The sequence below is a fragment of the Chlorocebus sabaeus genome, chromosome 10, assembly GCF_047675955.1.
Source record: "Chlorocebus sabaeus isolate Y175 chromosome 10, mChlSab1.0.hap1, whole genome shotgun sequence".
In the NCBI taxonomy this organism is placed as follows: domain Eukaryota; kingdom Metazoa; phylum Chordata; class Mammalia; order Primates; family Cercopithecidae; genus Chlorocebus; species Chlorocebus sabaeus.
Window position 1 is genome coordinate 127773402 of NC_132913.1, and position 21285 is coordinate 127794686.

A 21285-nucleotide genomic window follows, 5' to 3' on the forward strand; every position below is an offset into this window, starting at 1 on the left:
TGGATACACCCTGCATCAGGAGGGAACCCACTACCTTGAAGGGAAGGAACCAGCCCTGGTAGGATTCATCACCTGCTGAATAAAGAGCCCTTGAACCCTGAATAATCAGCAGTGGTAACCAGGCAGTACTCACTGTGGGCCTTAGTTGAGACTCAGAGCTGTGCTGGCCTCAGCTGTGGTGGCTATAGGGCTATAGGGAGAGACCCCTTTTGCTTGAGGAAACGAGAGACACCGCAGAAAAGTGTAAAGTGGATTTTGTCTTAAGCTTAGGTGCCAGTTCGGCCACAGTTGGATAGAGCACCAAGCAGTCTCCATAGGTCCCTGATTCCAGGCCTTGGCTCCTGGATGGTATTTCCGGACCTACCGTGGGCCAGGAGGGAGCCAAATGCCCTAAAAGATGAGTCCCAGGCCTGGCAGCATTCACCACAAGCTACTTGAAGAACCCTTGGGCCTTGAGTGAACACTGGCAGTACCAGGCAATATTCCCTACAGGTCTGGGATTGGGATGGCCACAGGGAGACTCCTTTGCTTGAGGAAAGGGGAGGAAAGAGTGGAAAGGACTTTGGCTTATGGCTTAAATGCTAACTCAGCCGCAATAGAATAGACCACCGAGGAGATTCCTGAGGTTCCCAACTCCAGGCCCTGGCTCCCAGATGGCATCTCTGGACCAATCGGGCTGGGAGAAACCTGCCACCCTTAAGAGAAGGACACAGCTTGGCTAGATTCATCACCTGCTGATTGTAGAGCCCTTGGGCCTTGAGTAAACACAGCAGCCAGGCAGTGGTCACTTCAGGCCTTAGGTGAGACCCAGTGCTGTGCTGGCTTTGGGTCTGACATAGCACAGTCCCGGGGTAGTGACCTCCAGAGTGTTTATGTCACCCTCCTCCAGCTCCAGGCAGCTCAACATAGACAGAGAGACTCCACTTGTTTGAAGGTAAGTAATGGAAAAGAGGGAGAGTCTCTTTCTGGTAATTGAGGGAATTCTCACAGATCTTACCCAAACCACCAAGGTGGTACCTCTGTGAGTCTGCAGGAGCCACAGCGTTACTGGGCTTAGGGTGTCCCCTAAAGCAGATATGACTGCAGTGACTAAAGACTTAGATTACAATACTCAAGTCCCTTTGAATACCTGGAAAGCCTTCCCAAGAAGGATGGGTACAAAGAAGCCCAGACTACAAAGACTACAATAAATATCTAACTCTTCAATACCAGACATGAATGAACATCTGCAAACATCAAGGCTATCCAGGAAAACATGACCTCACCAAAAAACTAAATAAGGTACCATGAGTAATCCTGGAGAGACAGGGATATGTGGCCTCTCAGACACAGAATTCAAAATAGCTGTTCGAGGAAGCGCAACAAAATCTAAGATAACACAGAGAAGGAATTCAGAATCTTATCAGACAAACTTAACAAAGAGATTGAAGTAATTTAATAGAATTACTGGAGCTGAAAAGTGCAATTTACGTATTGATGAATGCATCTAAGTATCTCAATAGCAGACATGATCAAGCAGAAGAAAGACTTCATGAGCTTGAAGACAGGACATTTGAAAATACACAGAAGAGACAAAAGATAAAATAATAAAATAGAATGAGTCCCACCTACAAGATCTAGAGAATAGCCTCAAAGCAACACATCTAAAACTTACTGGTCTTAAAGAGAAGGGAGAGAGAGAGAGAGAGAGATCAGGGTAGAAAGTTAATTCAAAGAGATTATAATACAGAACTTCCCAAATCTAGGGAAAGATATCAATATTCAAGTACAAAAAAGTTATAGAATACCAAGCAGATTTAACCCAAATAATACTATCCCAAGACATTGAATAATCAAACTCCCAAAGTCAAAGATAAAGAAAGAATCCTAAAGGCAGCAAAATAAAAGAAACAACTAACATACAATGAATCTCTAATACATCTGGCATCAGACTTCTTTGTGGCAACCTTACAGGCCAGGAGAGAGTTGCATGAGATATTTAAGGTGATGAAGGGAAAAACCTTTTATCCTAGAATAGTATATCCAGTGAAAATATCCTTCAAACATGAAGGAGAAATAAAAACTTTCACAGACAAACAAAAGCTGAAGGATTTCACCAACACCAGACCTGCCCTACAAGAAATGCTAAAAGGAGTTCTGAAAGAACCTGAAAGAAAAGGACATTAATGAGTAATTAAGAAATCATCTGAAGGTACAGAACTCACTGGTAATTGTAAGTACACAGAAAAACACAGAACATTATAACACTGTAATTGTTGTGTGTAAACTACTTATGTCTTGAGTAGGAAGACTAAAAGATGAACCAGTCAAAAATAATAACTATGACAACTTTTCAAGGCATAGACAATATAAGATATAAATAGAAACAACAAAAAGTTAAAAAGCAGGGGGATTAATTTAAAGTGTAGAGTTTCTATTAGTTTTCTCTTTGCTTGCTTGTTTGTTTTTGCAATCAGTGTTAACTTTTCAGCAGTTTAAAAATAATAGGCTATACAATATTATTTGAGAGCCTCACGGTAACCCCAAATTTAAAAAATTACAATGGATACATAAAAAATAAAAAGCAATAAATTAAACATACCACCTGAGAAAATCATCTTCACTATTAAGGAAGTCAGGAAGAAAGGAAAGAAAAAGGAGAAGACCACAAAACAACCAGAAAACAAATAACAAAATGGCAGGAGTAAGTCCTCACTTATCAATAATAACATTGAACATAGACAAAACCCTCCAAAGACATAGAGTGGCTGAATGAATAAAAAAAACACAAGATCCAATGATCTGTTGCCTAAAAGAAACACACTTCACTATAAAGACACACACAGACTGAAAATAAAGAAACAGAGAAAGCTATTCCAAGCAAATGGAAACCAAAAGAAAAAGCAAGAGTAGCTATACTTATATAAGACAAAATATATTTCAAGACAAAAACTATAAAAAGAGACAAAAAAGTCATTATATAATGATAAAGGTGTTAATTCAGCAAGAGGAAATAATAATTGTAAACATATATGCACCAAACACTGGAGTACCCAGATGTATAAAGCAAATATTATTAGAGCTTAAAAAGAGAGATAGACCCAATACAATAATAGGTAGAGACTTCAACACCCCACTTCCAGTATTGAACAGATCATACAGAGAGAAAATCAACAAAGAAACATCAGACTTAAATTGCACTATAAACCAAACCGAACAGACCTAATAAATATTTACAAAACATTTCATCCAACAGCTGCAAAATACACATTCTTCTCCTCAGCACATGAATCATCCTCAAAGATAGACCATATGTCAAGCCACAAAGCAAGTCTTAAAAAATTGAAATCATAACAAGTATCTGACCACAATGGAATAAAACTAGGAATCAATTACAAGAGGAGTTTGTATCAAATTCTTCTTATTATTGATTGTTTGGAAACTATACGAGCACATGGAAATTAATGTGCTGAATGACCAGTGGGTCAATGAAGACATTAAGAAGGAAATTTAAATTTGTATTTAAATAAATGAAAATGGAAACACAACATACCCAAACCTATGAAACACAGTGAAAGCACTACTAAGATGAAAGTTTATAGTAATAAGCACCAACATCAAAAAAGTAGAAAAACATCAAGCAAGGATGCAAGGATGGTTCAACATATGCAAATCTAATGAGGCAGCTTAAAGAACTAGAAAAGCAAAAGCAAGCCAAATCTAAAATTAGTAGAAAAAAAGAAATAACAAGATCAGAGAGAAATAAGTGAAATTGAAACAAAAAATACAAAAGATCAATGCAATGAAAGTCTTTTTTTTAAAAGATAAGCAAAATCAACAAGCCTTTAGCCAAGCTAACTAAGAAAAAAGAGAAATGGTCCAAATAAATAAAATCAGAAATGAAAAAAGAGATATTACAACCAATTCTGCAGGAATTCAGAGGATCTTTAGAAGCTACTATGAGCAACTATATGCCAATAAATTGAAAAATCTAGAAAAAATTGGATAAATTCCTAGACATGTACAACCTACCAAGATTGAACCATGAAGGAGTCCAGAACCTGAACACAGCAATAACAAGTAACAACATTGAGCCATAATAAAAAGTCTCCCCAAAAAGAAAAGTCTAGGACCTCATGGCTTCATTGCCAAATTTTACCAAACAATTAAAGAAGAACTCATACCAATCCTACTCAGGCTATTCTCAAACACAGAGGAGGAGGGAATACTTCCAAACTCATTCTATGAGGCCAGTATCACCCCGATACCAAAACCAGACAAAGTGAGATCCAGGGATGCAAGGAAGGTTCAACGTATGCAAATCAATCAATGTCATATATCAAATCAACAGAATGAAGAAAAAAACCATACGATCGTTTCAATTGGTGCTGAAAATGCATTTGATAAAATTCAAAATTCCTTCATGATAAAAAACTTGATATAGAAGGAACATTCCTTGGCACAATTAAAACCATATGCTACAGACTCACAGCTGGTATCATACTGGATGGGGAAAAATTGAAAGCCTTTCCTCTTAGATCTGGAATAAGACAAGGATGCCCACTTTCACCACTGTTATTCAACATAGTACTGGAAGTCCTAGCTAGAGCAATCAAAGAAAAAAAAAAAAAAGGAATCTAAATTGGAAAGGAAGAAGAAAATATGATCTTACATTTAGAAAAACCTAAAGGGTCCACCAAAAAAATGATTAGAACTGATAAACACATTCAGTAAAGTTGCAGGATACAAAATAAAAAAAATCAGTAGCATTTCTATAAGTCAACAGTGAACAATCTGAATAAGAAATAAAGTAATCCCCTTTACAATAGCTACAAATAAAATAAAATACCCAGGAATAAACTTAACCAAAGAAGTGAAAGATAACTACAATGAAATCTATAAAGCACTGATGCAAGAAATTGAAGAGGACATCAAAAAAAATGCAGAGATATTCCATGTCAATGGATTAGAACAATCAGTATTAAAATGTCCATACCACCCAAAGCAATCTGCAGATTCAATTCAGTTTCTCTCAAAATACCAACAATGTTCTTCACATACATAGAAACAATAATCCTAAAATTTATATGGTGCCACCAAAGACCCAAAATAGCCAAAGCTATCTTGAGCAAAAAAAAATAAAGCTGGAGGAATCCCATTACCTGGATTCAAATTTTATGACAGAGCTACAGTAACCCAAACAGCATGACACTGGCGTAGAAACAGATGCATAGACCTACGGAACAGAATAGAGGACCAGAAATAAATCCATACATCTACAGGGAACTCATTTTTGACAAAGGTGCCAAGCATTGGGGAAAGGTCCCATACACGGGGGAAAGGACAGTCTCTTCAACAAATGATGCTGGGAAAACCGGATATCCAGATCCAGAAGAAAAAAAAATCTGGACATCTATCTCTCACTACATAAAAAAACAAAACAAAACAAAATGGATTAAAGACTTAATATGAGACCTAAAACTATACAACTACTAAAAGAAAACATTAGGGAAACTCTCCAGGACCTTGGACTGGGCAAAGATTTCTTGAGCAATACCCCACAAGCACAGGCAACAATGCAAAAATGGGCAAATGGGATCACATCACGTTAAAATGCTTCTGCACAACAAGGGAAACAATCAACAAAGTGAAGAGACAACCCACAGAGTGGGAGAAAATATTTACAAACTACGCATCCAACAAGGGATTAATAACCAGAATATATAAGGAGCTCAAACAAGTCAACAGAAAAAAAAAATCTAATAATCCAATTTAAAAATGGGGAAAAGATCTGAATATACATTTCTCAAAAGGAGACATACACATGGCAAGCAGGTCTATGCAAATGTGCTCGATATCATTGATCATCAGAGAAATGCAAACCAAAGCTACAATGTGATGTCTCACCCCAGGTAAAGTGGCTTATATCCAAAAAAGAAACAATAACAAATGCTGGCAAGGATGTGGAGAAAAGGGAAGCCATGTACACTGTTGGTGGGAATATAGATTAGAACAGCCACTGTGGAGAACGGTTCAGAGGTTTCCCAAAAAGCTAAAAGTAGAACAACTATAGGACCCAGCAATCCCACTGCTAGGTATATGCCCAAAACAACAGAAATCAGTCTATCAATGAGATATCTGCACTACCATGTTCATTGCAACACTGCTCACAATGGCCAAAATTTGGAAGAAAGCTGTGTCTATCAACAGATGACTAGATAAAGAAAATGTGGTGTATGTACACAATGGAGTACTATTCAGCCATAAAAAGGAATGCGGTCCAGTTATTTGCTACAACGTGGCTAGAACTGAGATCATATGTTAAGTGAATTAAGCCAGGCTCAGAAAGACAAACTCCACATGTTCTCACTTATATGTGGGAGCCAAGAATTAATAAAATTGAACAAATGGAGACAGAGAGTAGAATGATGGTTACCAAAGGCAGAGAAGGGTAATGGGGATGTCAGGGGGCAGTGGGCATGGTTAATGGGTAAAAAAAAAAAAAAAAAAATGAAATAGAATAAGATCTAGTATTTGATAGCATAACAGAGTAACTGTAGTGAACAATAATTTATTGTACATTTAAAAATAACTAAAAGACTGTAATTAGGTTGTTTGTAACACAGAGAAAGGAGAAATGCTTGAGGTGATGGATACCCCATTTACCCTGAGTGATTATTACACAGGAATGCCTGTATCCAAATATCTCATGTGTCCTATAAATATATACATTTGCTATGTACCCATAGAAGTTTTTTTAAAAATTACAAGAGACTTTGGTGTATAATTTTGTGAAAACAATTTTACCATATCCACAAACTAAATAATTTTCTAGGAACATATAAATTACCCAAGATGGCTCTTGAGAAATAAGAAACACATAAAGTTTGATAATATTACAAAATTGAGAGTTATTTTTAAAATTCCCCTTAAAAGACTCCCTGTCAAGTTATGGATAAGTCTTTGGTTTTAAATCACATTGAATGGTGAGACCAAAGCAGGCCTCATGGAGCTGGGGCATTAGCTCCGGTAGAGTGGCTCCCATCCCCAAAGACACAGCCCCTGCTGCTGCGGTGAGCACTTCCAACTGTGGGGTAGGTTGCTGTCACCTACATATCACAGCCCAGAGCGCTGAAGAACAGAGAGGTCAGTGACCCCACGCAGGCTGCTCCCCCAGTGAGAGCTGGCTGTGGGCAGTGGGACCCGGGCACACTTGGGATCACCATGTTCTACTGGTAGCCCCGAAGAGATGGCTAAAGAAGGAGGGTCGAGCCTCGGTCAGGAGATCGGAAGGCACTCAGAGATCAGTGTCAATGCCTTAGCTATGCAGGTGGAGAAACTGAGGCCCAGAGATAAGGACTGTCTACTCCTAGGTCACAGGACAAGCTGCAGGAGACGCCAGCCCTGTGAAGTGCTCCATCCTCTAAGTCCCACCAAGTTGATTTTCTCTTCCCAGAGTCGCACAGCGACCCCCATGGGCACAGGCTTCCTGCCTCAGAGCCTCACCATCCATGCTGCACGCCAGAGGCCTGGTTTCACTTGGTCCTCAGGTCACCCCAAGGCCACCGTGTAAACAGCCCCAGTGGGCACAAAGCCAGCTCCAGCTGCAGAGCCTTGCTCCTTTCCATGTGCTGTCCAGAAACCCTGCACTTTCCAAGACTCCAAAGGTCCCCCTTTTGATGTACAGAGTCTAAAAATAAATGTAAAAGGCTCACTGGTGATTCTTACAACACTACAATTTTACTTCATCATAAGACACCATTAACAATGAAATGCAAATTACAGAGTCGAAGAAGATTTTTGCACACACATGCCTGACTGAAGCCTCAAATCCAGAATATAAAAGGAACTTGAAATCAGAAAGACGGGCAACTGAATGCAAGAAGGAGCAAAATACCTGAAGAGACGGCTTTGAGAACCGGGCCTCTCACAGGGCTCACGAGCCCATGAACAGGTGCTTGGCATCCTCACTCCCCAGGGAAGAGCAACTTCAGGCCACCACACTTCAGAACGGCTCTAACTAAACAAACAAGCAAACAGAACCCCACAGGGGAAGGCTGAGCGGTCGAAATTCTCATACAGTATTGATGGGAATGTAAATCGTTAGAGCTGCTTTGGAAAACACTTTGGCAGGGTTTTCTTAAAACTGAATATTTTCATATTCTATGACGCACAAATTGCATGTGTCTAAATAAATAAATATTTCTAATAGAAATGCATCCACGTGTGCACCAAAAGGTATGCTGATAATGTGCATAACAGCATGAATGTAATAGCCCCCAACTACTAACTACCCCAACACCTGTGGACACATCGAGTTGCCTGTGTCCATTAGATGGGTCTATTCACACATCGGAATACTATGCAGCCATGAACAATCACAAACTGCGGCTATACACAGTGAAAAGGATACAATAAAAGCCCAATACAGCACAAAACACTCCACAAACTGCAGCTACACACAGTGAAAAGGATACAATAAAGGCCCAACACAGCACAAAACACTCCACAAACTGCGGCTACGCACAGTGAAAAGGACACAATAAAGGCCCAACACAGCACAAAACACTCCACAAACTGCGGCTACGCACAGTGAGAAGGATACAATAAAAGCCCAATACAGCACAAGACGATTCACGTCATTCCCTTTATAAGAAGCTTTGAAATAGGCAATACTAACCTTTGGTGATGGACATCGGATTAGAGGTTACTTTTAAGAAGAATATAGGGAGGTTTCTGGAAAACTGGAAATGCTCTGCTTGTACCTGTGTGCTGTTACATGTATGTATGCACTTTGCAAACATTCGCTGGACTAGACGCTGTGCTTTACGTCACTTCTTAAATGTGTGATATATTTCATAAAAATAACGTAAAAGGCTCACCGGCAATTTAAAAACAACTGATTTTTGCTAAAACCAGGAAAAAACTCCATTGAAGTCCCCTCCCCTTGGAAAAAAGAATAAGCGAATCTTTTTGAGTTTGAAACAACAGAAGCAACAAACCCTACAGTTGTGCTTGCAGAATACATTTGTTTCTGACCTGAACTCATACTTGGTCCCTGGCATTTAATTAAAATACACAGGCAGAGGTGTGCATTGCTCAGCAGAGTGGGACAAGTCCCAGAACATCACCTGCTTGTGCCTCTGGGTGTGTTTGTGCCTGTGTCTAGGGGTGAAGGGAGGAAGGAAATAGCTTGAATTAACAGCCTGAGAGATTGGGAATACTAGTAAGATAGGGAACAAAGCAACGGCTTTTGGCCTGTTCTCATCAGACTGAAGCGTCAGGGGTTCCAGCTTGTACGTGGGCACCGCACTCTGCACCACGCTGATGAGGGAACCGGAGTGTGCCCTGGCAATAGCCCCTGCTTCTGCCCATCTCTATGCCTCCCAGCAGCAGGGCAAGCCTCCTCTGCAAGCATCTGCTGGTCTATTGATGGGAGAGGATGGGCAGGCTGGCAGTGCCGCTGCCGAGAACCTCAGTGAAACAGGAGGGGACTTCGGCTGCAGCATGATGTTTGAAAGCCCTATTTCTATTCTTTATTATTTTTTATTGTTTCTATTCTTTAGAAGTAAAGAATCTAATCTGAGCAAATAGACTCCAGACTGGAAATGGGGAACTTTCTGGGCAGCCCAGTGGATCCCTGACCCTCCGGTTCTGGGAGATGTCCCACCTGTCAGAGACACGCAACAGAGGCCACATGGGGTCCTGTGACAGAGGCCGCGTGAGAGCCAAGAAACCCAGGTGTTGACAGGGACACGCAACACAGCAGTGACCACGTGTGCCAGGGATGGTCAGCGGTGACCGTGTGCGCTGAGGGCGGTCAGCAGCAGCTGTTGGATTCCCTCCCTCTTGGGGCCAGTGTGAGCAGCCATTCCCTGAGCAGCCCTGTCCCTCACACAGGCGGCTGCCCACAGCGGAACGCCCTGGCACGGGGGAGGGATGAGTGCAGAGAAGAGTGAAACGCTGCATGTGGTCAGACAAGCAAGTCTTCCTGGCGCTGACCAAAGCCTTGAAAGACGGATGTGGGGTGCCGGGAAGTGTGAAATGTGAGCGTTGGGGAGCCCGTGGAAGGGGTGACTCAGGGGAGTACCCTCTACCTTCCATCAGAGGCGCTCAGTGGGCATCCCCATGGCAGCCAGCCTGGTCTGCCACCGAGGGGCACCCAGCACCACTGCCGGCTCAGCAGCCTCAGGACAGGGGTGCTCAGCCGCGGCTGTACACTGGGGTGGTCTGGAAGCTTAGAACAATCTGCTGACCCCTGAGCCCCAGCCCCAGCAGGCCTGGCTCAGGCCGTCCAGGTTTCAAGCACTCCCAGGCAGATTGCACATCCAGTCCAGGCCAGAGCCACTGCATGGGAAGAATCTGCACTTGGAACAGCGCAGTGTCGATGCCTGAGAGACCCAGGGGCTGCCAACTTGGAGGAAAACATGCCCTGAGTCTGCACCAGCCGCTGCCCGACATCCATTTGAACAATGTGGCACCTGACCCACCGCCTCCAACTCCAGCCCCAGGCCTGGTCGAGCCCCAGCACCTCCCTCAGCCCCCACCCAGCCTCCCAGTGAACACTTCAGATTAGCTCCTCCGCAGGCTCCCTGTGGTCAGCCACTCAGAGCCTGGCCCTGGGAGTGGGGCTTGATCCTCCCATGCCAACAGCATGGCCTACAGGAAGCCTGCCCTGCTGCCCCCGACAGGCCAAGGTGATCAGGGCTGCAAAAGCCACCTGAGCAAGGTAGTGGGGCGGGGGAAATGCTTTTCCAGCCTCATGTGTTCTGAAGTCCGGGATGAGCCTGAGCCACAGAGAGGCCACTGGGAGGCCGGCTGGTGTCCAGAGGGGTGGGCGAGCCCCCAGGATGCCCACCCTGAGATGGCAGAAACTGAGAGGCATGGACAGATGGGAACCCCGGCACAGTAAGGAAGGTTTTTAAATGTGTTTGCGGCAGGGACAGCAAAGTTCCCTTCAGGCCCATGTGCAGCCGTGGACAAGGTGCCACCTAGTACAGCCAGCAGCTCCATGGCCCAGTCGGACAGGGCTTCTTAGTTTTAAGGACCAATGAGCAACTGAATCTAAGAATCCAATGGATCTTTTTCTAGTTGACCAAATGTTTTCATTAAAGTATAGTTGATTTTTATTTCAAGACAACAAAAAAAGGTCAGCTGTTACTTTAAGACTAGAAACTGGCCGGGCGCCATGGCTCACACCTGTAATGCCAGCACTTTGGGAGGCTGAGGTGGGTAGATCACCTGAGGTCAGGAGTTCAAGACCAGCCTGGACAACATGGTGAAACTCCATCTCTACTAAAAGCAGAAAATTAGCCGGGCGTGGGGGCGTGTTCCTGTAATCCCAGCTACTCGGGATGCTGAGGCAGGAGAATCACTTGAACCCAGGAGGCGGAGGTTGCAGTGAGCCGAGATCGCGCCACTGCACTCCAGCCTGGGTGACGGAGTGAGAGTCTGTCTCGAAAAAAAAAGAATAGAAATGGAAAGACTATGCATTCTGGGATCATTTCAATAGCTCGTTCCTAGGGAAGTTTCTCCGACCGTGCGGGGCACCGGAAGCCGCCAGGAGGAGGCCCAGCGTTCCCTCCTAGCGGGAGCTGGCCTCTGTGTTGCTTCCCCACAAGTGCCATTCGCCACTGACGACCGTTCTTCTGTTCCTCTGGGAGAGTAAGAGGGAGAGGATGCAGTCTGAGAGGTTTATCTTACTTGTTAAAAAAAAAAAAAAAAAAAAAAGACCCGAAACAGAAAATATCATCACCAGCGGCCTCTTCAGCCTTGCTTCTGTGAACACACAAGACAATGGCCTGCGACAGTCAAACTTGAGTAATTTCGCTCACTTGCTTTTTGCCAGAGAATAGCACTTTCTTAATTAAGCGATGAATCCCCTAGGCTTGGCTGCCAGGGCTTTTACTTTTCATCCGAGTTCATCAGCGAGTGCTTTGGTGGCAAGCGCCCTGGAGACAGGAGGCCAGAGGACCGATCTCCACGCAGGGAGAGCCACGGCGCTGGTGGGCTGATGCGTGGGGGGAGCTGAGGTCCTTCCCTCCTGGGGTTCCAGGAGGAAACACAGAGCCCTGCCCCGAGTGGTGGGAGGACGGCCTTTACTACGGTGCTGCAGTCGGGTGTGGGGGGTCAGGAGGGGCCCCGGGAACTCAGGTTCTGAAGGGGTGGGAGCCGTTGTCCTCTCTGAACTGAGAGGCCAGTGGAGAGGCTGCTGGTGGGCCATGTGAGGAGGGGGCGGCTGCACAGCGACCAGGGAATGGCCACAGCCTGCCTGAGCCCCCTCCGGCCCCCTGTCATCTATCACAGCCAGGGTCTCTGCTGCCACAGCTCTGGCATTTGGACCGGGTCCACAGCATCTACAGGCCTTCGGATGCTGGACAGTGTGGAATAGCTGGAACAGCTGTGCCCCACGCCGGGGAACGGAGAGCCTGGTGAGCTGGCCCCCTGCTCTCCATGGGCCTCACACACCCGGCCTGGCTCTGGCCAACTGGAGCCCACGGGCGGAAGGCCTGGCCGGGTCCTGCCTGTGGGGCCCCCTCAGCCCAGGCTGATGTCTCAGGGTGAACCAATTCCTCTTCTCGAGCCCCCAGTCCCAGGTCCAGCAAGCCCCATGGAGCGGCTGCCCACAGGCCCCAGTCACGTCGCCCCTCCAGCTGGAGCCAGTTGCAGCCTGAGTGAGCCGGGCCGAGGGCCAGTGGCCTGCCCACCTCCCCATCACGAGCGCAGGCAGGGGAAGGAAGGGCTCCCAGTCCCCTCTGGGGCGTGTGAGCAGGATCCCCCTGGCTCTCCCAGGCCCCATGCCCTCCAGCTAAGGCTTTGCTTCCAGCAGGAATTGAGCTGCGGTACAAGCCCCTCTCGGCCACCACACCCTGGAGGCATCGAGGGTCCATCACTGGCCCCTCCAAGGTCAGACTCAGGCCTTTCCCCACAGACAGGAGGGCTTCACTGTAGCTCCTGGCTGGGCTTCCCACGGTCGGCTGCTCAGAGCCCGGCCCTGGGGGTAGGGCCCAGAACTCCCCACAACCACAGTGTGAGAGCCGAGGGTGAGCTTCTTTCGTGACCTGAAGACCACGGTGAGGATTTGGCAGAGCACAGCACGGCCACACGGTGGAACGTGGACCTCTACGGTGACTCTGTGAGTGAAGACAGAAGGAGGGAATGAAAGAAGTGAACTTCAGGGGGTCGCCAAGCTGCTGCCAAGCCCGGAACCTTCCACGGGCACAAAGCCCAGGGAACACGGCCACGTCTGCCCAGAAAACATCCCATGTCCTTGGGAGGAGACGTCCACGGCCGCCGGCTCTGAAATACTGACAGACTTCTATACCTCTTGAATCTTAACAACTTTCAGAGGCTGAACGATCTCTTCAAGTATATTTCAGGTGAAAAGACAAGTGAGGCAGTGGGCAAGGAAATATTTGTGACATTAAACAGAAAAGATTCGCATCTGGAATGCGTAAGCCCCTCATGTCTCTAAGCAAAGACCAAAGGCTCAAAGGAAAATGAGGCAGGCGTCCAGCGTCCAGTGATTATCCAGAGATGCTGCGCTGGCTGGGGAGCAGGGGATGCAGGAGAGGCGACAGTGGGTGGCAGGGGCAGGAGCACGGGGGCCGAGGGCGTTGGGGCGGGAGCACGGGGGCCGAGGGCGTTGGGGCGGGAGCACGGGGGCCGAGGGCGTTGGGGCGGGAGCACGGGGGCCGAGGGTGTTGGGGCGGGAGTACGGGGGCCGAGGGTGTTGGGGCGGGAGTACGGGGGCTGAGGGTGTTGGGGTAGGATGCCTGGTGCTCTCAGAAGCATGAGGGTGCACAGCCCCGTGAGGCAATGGCACAATTTCTGTCCGAATGATCCATGTCCTGCCGACATGGCTATGGACCCCGACATTCCGTTTGAGGAATATCTGTGAACACACACGTTCCACAGTTTGCTGCGGCTGTGACCAGTCGGGCATTACCTTGGGGACACAGCTGTGAGCCAAACAGACAAAACCTTCAGCCTCATGGGACTGGCCATGGGCAGAGCTTACATCAGAGGGTGTATGGGAGGTAACCAAAAGTCAATTGTTATCAACGGTGCAGCGCTACTGATAGCACACGTGGAAACACGTCACGATCCGTATGTGGGAGCTGAAATGAATGAGTTACTTCTATTCTGACATATATCTCTAAAACACATTATTACCTTGAAAAGCCAGCGTATGTATGTGTTAAACTAAGGTTATATTTATATGCACACAACCTTAAACATATGCAAATGTGTCAGGAAAAAAAGAAAACCTTATTGTTAAAGGTGATTACTCTGAAAAGAGAGCAGAGCAGAGGGGCCCTGTGAGTTCTGCCCTGTACTTCAGCATCACTTTGGTTTCTGCAGTGAGCACTCATGCCCCCGCAAGCCCTCAGCCTTCACCCCAACAGCTGGGCATCGACTCCCAATCTGAACAGAGGGTCTCAGCCCTGCTCTGGGTTCCAGCACCAGGTCCCAGGCCTCTCCTTTCCCTTCCTTCTCTTTCTCCCCTTTCCTCTTCCCTCTCCCTCTTCCCCATTCTCTCTCCCCCTCCCTCCCCTCCTACCTGTCTCATTTCCTGGGTGCCTCCCAGGGCCAGGCCGTATGTCTCATGATGGGACCCTGAGAAGAACAGACACAGGCCAGAGCAGGAGACAGGCAGGGACCTCACTGCTGGCAGGGGCAGCCTTCACCTCAGCCTCTAGGACAAGGTGCTCCAAGGAAGACAAAAAGGGACCTAAGTCAGGCGGGATGGCAAGGCCCCAGCACCCCTCCTGACCTCAGTGCTGAGTGCTGGGAGGTGAAGGTGCTGGGCTGCAGGCCTGGGAGCCGGTCTCCAGCACATCTTTCAGTATCCTTGCTTTTTAACTTAACTACCTTGAGTGGTCATTTAATTAACAGAAGGTAATCGGTTATGGTGGGAATTGGTTTTAACCTGAGTAATCTAACTTTGAGCAGAGAGTGCTAGTTTGTGTTGGTCAGAATGTAACCCTCTTAGACTACGGCTATGATTAATGGAAGAGCGGGGAGAGGCTGGACGAGCCCCCAGGGGGAATCAGGCAGTAGTGAGGCTGCTGCGGTTTCAAGATATCCCAGGGATATCGGTTTCAAGATATCCCTGCTGTGGTTTAAGTGTGCTAGTGTTTCGTGGAGTTTCCACGACACTATGGGCTTCAGAAACCACACTTTGTTCCAGTATTTTGCACATCTGTGAATGCCCTTATTAGGGCCTATTGTGACTCCTGGATCAGATGATTTCATGCCAGGGAGCAGTAGCAGAAGGCGGTTAGTGCAACTCCAGCTACAGACTGGCCTTGCAGACTTCTGTGTGAGCTAAGCAGCTGCTGTGGCTGGGACTACTGGGTGGTCACTTGGTATGGTGGGCAGCTCCTGCCCAGCCGCTCCTTTGGCCTGCAGAGCTCAGGCTGGCCAGCTCTTCAGGACAGTGGCGGGTGCCAGCAGGGCAATGTAGGATGAGCCCCTTTCTGGAAACCTGTCCTTCTGCCCTGCCGGCAAACTGAGCTGGAGGCCTGCAGTGTCCAGGGTCAGCTGTGGTCAGCAGGAGGAACTGCTCCAGTTGCGTCTCTGCATCCTCACTGCCCAGTGAGGCAAGGGCCACTCCCCAGCCTGAAAAGGTCTGACATGGACCAGGCAGAGTCACGGGCGAGCCTGAGCTGTGGGGCCATGTCCAGGGAGGCTGTGGTCAGCTCTGTCCTCCAGTGGCCTGAGCTTTGGACCTAATGCCCTGGGGCCAGGCTGTGCTGAGCAGGTCTGGCTTTGGTGTCTGTGCTCCATGCTAAGATCTAAGTGTGGTGGGGAGTTCTGGGGAAGCAGACCCCAACCCTGCTGGGATGACCCCTTCTCCAGGGCTCAGTTTCAGGCTGCCCTCCTAGGAAGACTCCTCCCTGGACTGCCAGCCAGAGGCTAGGGGCGTGGTCCTGTGATCCGCACTCCCCCATGTTGGGTATCACGGCGCCAGCTGTGGCTCTGGTCCAGGGCTCCAGTAGCCTGCCTGGGTGGCAGTAACGCCTGCTGCTCTGGAACACACTCTCTCCGAGGCTTTGGCTGGAAACTGGAGATTGCAGCAGGTGCAGCTGACGGGGCAGAGGTAGCAGGCTCCCCACATACACACGTGCAGGTCTCCAGGGTCCTACCAGCTGTCCCCAAGGGCTCTGAAAGCTTTTGGGAAAGATCCAGGGAGTTAAGCTTCCTGTCAGGGCTTTCAAGGAGTTAGTGCCATTTGCTGTTTCTCATTTTCAAAGCCAGCAAGGCTCCGACAGCCATAGGCAGGTCGGGTTTCATCCTAAGTGGAACTAGCTGGGCAGCCTGGTGCGATAAGAATGAGGTGCTGGTGGATGCTGAGCTGAGCCAGATCTGGTTTCTCACCCGGAGATAGAAGCCCATTGTTGGCTGCTCTCCCGTGGTGTTTCCCAGGGAGAGCAGAGGCCTCCGGAGGGAAGCAACACCCAGACCCAGGCCCAGCGAGCCGAGGGGGCTTCAGAAAGATAAGCCAAGTGGGGCAGGCTTGGTTTGATTCCAGGCTGGGAATGGAGGGTACAGTGACCTTTGATGGCTTCTAGTAACAAAGCCAGGAGGCCATGCCGAGGATAGACGACGCCACCGTGCACCGAAGCTGCCTGTGCCTTCGCTGCAGAGGCCAGAGACCAGTCAGGGCTGTCCACAGGGAAGTCACACGAGGAGGCCGAAGCGGTCCTCATTCCCTCCTCCTGCCTCCCCAACTGCGCAGCCAGGCACAGAAACGGACGAGGGTCTCAGCAAATGCTGGATAAGGGGCAGATTTTTCAAAATGAATGATCCCGTTTGCAAGTGGACAGTTTAGTGGCATTAGATGTATTTAGAGTTGTGCAGCCGTCACCACTATTGGTGCCTAAAACCCTTTCCATATTTCCTAACAAATGCTCCGTCCCTGTGAAACACGAACGCCCCAGTCTCCATCCCCCCAGCCCCTGCCAACAATCCTACTTTCTGTCTCTATGAATCTGACGTCTCCAGGCACCTCATATAAGTGGAATCTTACAGTGTGTGTCTTTTTATGACTGGACCATTTCACCTGGCATCGTGTCTTCGAGGTTCACCCACGTGGTGACCTGTGTCCGAATTTCCTCTTTTGTGGCTAATATTCTATTGCATGGATGCACCAGGTTTTCTTTCTCCATGCATCCAGTAGCATGTCAGTTGTCTCCACCATTTTGATCATTTCCAACGGTGCTATGAACAAGGGGGTGCAAATATCTCTTGCCAACGCTGTTTTCAACCCTTTGGGGCATAGACCCAAAAGTAGAATCCCTGGGTCATGTGGTAATTCAGATCAATTGAACAATGTGTCTCTCAGACATATTCAATGGAAGCATTTGTCCCTGGATGTTTGTACTAAAACATACTAAAGCCAAAAGCCAAAACGTCATATTAGTTAACAGAAAATTGCTCTGACATTTGCAGAACAACTAGGAATAGAAAGCGTTCTTTCCAAAGCGATCACACCGGGTAAATTCAGCCACGTACGAGTCTAACTCTCCACCGCGAACTCCTCTCAGGCCTTTGAACTGTGTTTCACATCTGTTCCAACGGACTGGATGTTTTGAGCACGCACACTGAGAGATAACATGAAACAGCAGATTTTTCCAAAAAAGACTCCTTTTGAAGCGAGATCCATGATGATTGACAGTTGTAGCGAACGCACTTCCAGGAATAGCCGTGTCTGCGTTGGCGTCGTACCATCCGCCATAGGGGCTGGTGACGTGAGGAACATCCAGAAGCCACAGACAGCAGATTACACGGCTCCGAGAAGTCAGCAGCTGGCGGATCTGAGGCACTGACCATCCCAGGCTGCAGGCTATCTTAACATACATGCTTATCTCCTGGGAGAAGTGAAACGAAAATCTTCTAAAAAATAACACCACTAAAAATAGGACGTTTGAATCTGACCCACAGTGTTGATCACACTTGAGGAATCTGACCCGCAGGACGCCCGGGGACAAGTTGTTCGATTGATCTGGTAACTCTGTTTGACCTTTGGAGGCAATACCAAACTTGACAGTGGCTGCACCGTTTGGGGCTCCCACCAGCAGCGCACCCGGGTTCCAGCTCCTCCACACCCTTGAGATGCTTGCTTTCTGCGGTTTTGACTTCAGCCATCCCAGTGGATGAAGCAGAATCTCATTACGGTTTTGGTTCCCATTTCCCTGCTGACTAGCGATGTTGAGTGCTTTCCCTGTGCTCGTGGGCTGTGTGAGTGTCTTCTTTGGAGATTGTCTATTTAAGTCCTTTGAAGTGGCAGGTTATTTGACTCAAATGTTCTGACTCACCTGGAACCACTGCAGACGCCGCCCATCCCAGCCCCCACAGTGGCCAGCAGCATTGCCAACCCTCAGGGCCACTGTTGGGAACTTGGCTAGGGTCCAGCGGGGTGAAGGGAGAGAGTGCCCCCTGGGTGTTCTGATCCACCCCCAGCACCTTTTCCGGCAGCCCCCCTACCCGAGGTCCTGAGCTTCTCAGTGACTCTCAGCAGCTCCGAGAACGCAAGGCCTGAGCTTTCTCACGGTTTGAATTACAAACCTAGGCAGGGTTAGTGATGGGATTAACTAAATGGATCAGAAATTACCCCTCTCTGTTTCTCCTTTCTTACCTTTCTTTCTGGCAAGCACCTACTTCAGAATCATCAAGATCTCCCCTCCTGCCCTCCTGGGACCGGGTGCTCTCAAAACTACTGAACACCAATTAATTTGTCTCATTTACATGAAAAAGTGCAGAAGATGTCTTTTTACATAATTAACTATATTTTGCAAGTCATTAAAATTCTGCAGCCCTGCCCACAATAGCACCCTATTCACCGCCAGAGATAAGTGCTGAGGGTGGGGGGGTGGGGGGGTGAGCATAGGAGCCCACAAAGGAGCAGGCCTCATCAATGCATATTCATGAGAAGTGGCTGCCAGCCCGCTGGGCCCATTCCCACTGCCAGGGCAGGGAGGGCCAGGAAGGCAGGGTGGGCTGCCCTGAAGACCACACCCTCCCGACAGTGATCGGGTCTTGCTCTGGGGCCACCCATCTCTGCCCAGGCCCTGCCTTTAGCACCATCCTTGTGTCGGTGCAGAGGACCGGGGGCTCTGGGCTGAGGAGGGGCCACCTGCCTCTCTCTTGCCTCCCACCCACCTCTCTCCCTTGCCACAGGCCAGCCCAAAAGAGCTGCTTGTGGGTGATCCCTCTTCTCAAAGGAGGGGCCTTGTCCCAAAAGGACAGCTCCCTGTCCTGCAGGGTCTCACGTGTGCACTGTTGGGGACAGTCTGCAGGATGGAGATGGAGGCCATGACTCTTCCTGCATGGATCCCACTTGCCCTGCGCCTGGCAGTGCCAGCACCATCTCTGCAGAGCATGTCAGGTGAGGTGGGGACTTCAAGCAGGACCCCACCCCTGCAGCCAAGCTTCCCTGTCTCCCGCTCTGTGGGATGAGGCTACATCTGCCATCCTCGGGGCAGCTTCGCCATCACAGAGTGTGTGTCCCTGCAGCGGTCGGCACCCTTGCTACCCAACGCGCGTGCGCCCTCCTCCGGGTGCACAGGAGCGTAAGCTAAGCCAGCAAGGAGGTGGTGAGTGACTCCCAGGACACAGCAAACAAGGACACGGGCTTGGCATCTGCCCCTCGGGCCAAGCTTTCCACAGCCTCACTGCTCGTGAGCTCACGGCCCACTCATGGAGTCAGGAGCTCAGTCCCCTTTCAACAGATTGACCGTGAGCCCTGGGCAGGGCTGGCAGACGGGACCCCAGGGCTCCCTCTGTCCTCAGGGAACCACGAGGGAGGCCTGGGTCGAAGCCCACCTGCCACACAGGCTCCCCTGAGCTCCTCAGTGCTCCCCCATCTCTAGGAAAGGGTGTCTGTCCTTGAGCACAAAAGCCATGAGGCCGGGGGCTCATTCCTCCCCAGCTCCCACTGCCAGTCACCCCTTGGGAGGTGCCCACCCCACGGCATCTTCTCTCTTAGGGGCCCCTCCTGCTCCACATGGGGACCTGGCAGGCTACCCCTTCTCTGTGCCCAACCTGGGCCCACAGTGTGCTCAGACAGCAAGCACGGACCAGGCCTCGGGGCCTCTCGGGAAGGGCTGCTCCTGGCTGAGGTCCTAGCCCAGCTTCCAGGAAGGGTCTCTCTGGGGTGGTTCTGAGCCCCCAGTTCTGAGTAGATGGACCCAAGGACTTTCATGGTGCAGAAGAAGCCAATGACTGCCCAGGGAGAGCAGGAGCACTGCCAGGTCAGGGCTCAGGCCAGTGGGGTCTGCAGGGCGATGGACATGGAGGTCTCGGAGTGGGAGAGGGGGCCACACCTTCTCTGTGGGTGCTCTCTTCCTGGGGGAAAGCCTGCAGCGGGATGAGAACAAAGGAGAAAGTTAGAGCTTCTTAAACAGGAAATCCTGGAAGAGCCAGTCCTTGAAGATGGACCCTGCGTGGCTAACTGGGCCTAAATTCAAAACAGAGCTAAGAGGCCATCTGCCGACTAAAGGCCACACACGTACTCTACACTCCCAGAAACCCCCATGCTCACAGCACGCTGTTGCTTCCATAGCTGCCTGTTCCTGTCCACACCACTCGAGTCCACCACTCCTGGGAAATCCATCTGGACCCAACCATGGGCTGTCGCCTGTGCCAACCAATCAGAGCTCAGCAAGTTTGCATCCCACATTTGCATAGCGGACCAGAGGGGGAACCTCGGTGGGAACTTTATAAATGACATCCCCTCTCTTTCTTCTCTCAGAACACGTTTTTGTTTCATGCTAAAGGCTGCGTCTCCCTGGTTTGCAGATTGTTCAGTGGAATAAAGTCTTTTTCTGAAAGGAAAACCTTTTCAGGGGATTTGCCCACCGTCAAGGACTGTCAGAATACGAGCCCTGCTCACCTCAGAGACCTGGAAGAAAAACAGGTGCTCTGCAGCATTGATTGCAGCTCCCTTGCCGAGACTCAGTCTCCAGGTCGGCAGGCCTGTTCTAGAACATTCCAAGTCAAGTCAGGATGGTGCCCGTGTGATTCAAAAGGCCGGTCCCTGGCTTAGCTTTGCTGGGGGGAGCACATGAACATAAATAACAGAGATAGAAAAATAAATATAAATTCCAGGCACTGGCACTGTCTAAGGGGCAAACTGGGCCTCAAAGCCCCCCATGCAGGATCATTTGCAAACACACGATCATGTGTGCACATGGCCTCTGCATGATTCTACATGACCCTCTGCACAGTCTGCGGCCAATTTTAATTTGAGAAGCAAAAGGAACATAAACAAGAGTCCAAGGAGTGCAGCCCGTGGCCTGC

The 21285-nt window shown here is 48.8% G+C and overlaps 1 non-coding gene across 1 annotated transcript; it reads left to right on the plus strand.

The window, feature by feature from the left end:
- The first annotated feature begins 11460 nt into the window (after window positions 1–11460).
- On the plus strand, window positions 11461–11673 carry LOC119625586 (small nucleolar RNA U3). The gene has a single exon (XR_005241763.1). It is a non-coding gene; the product is annotated as a small nucleolar RNA U3 (small nucleolar RNA).
- Window positions 11674–21285: the final 9612 nt, after the last annotated feature.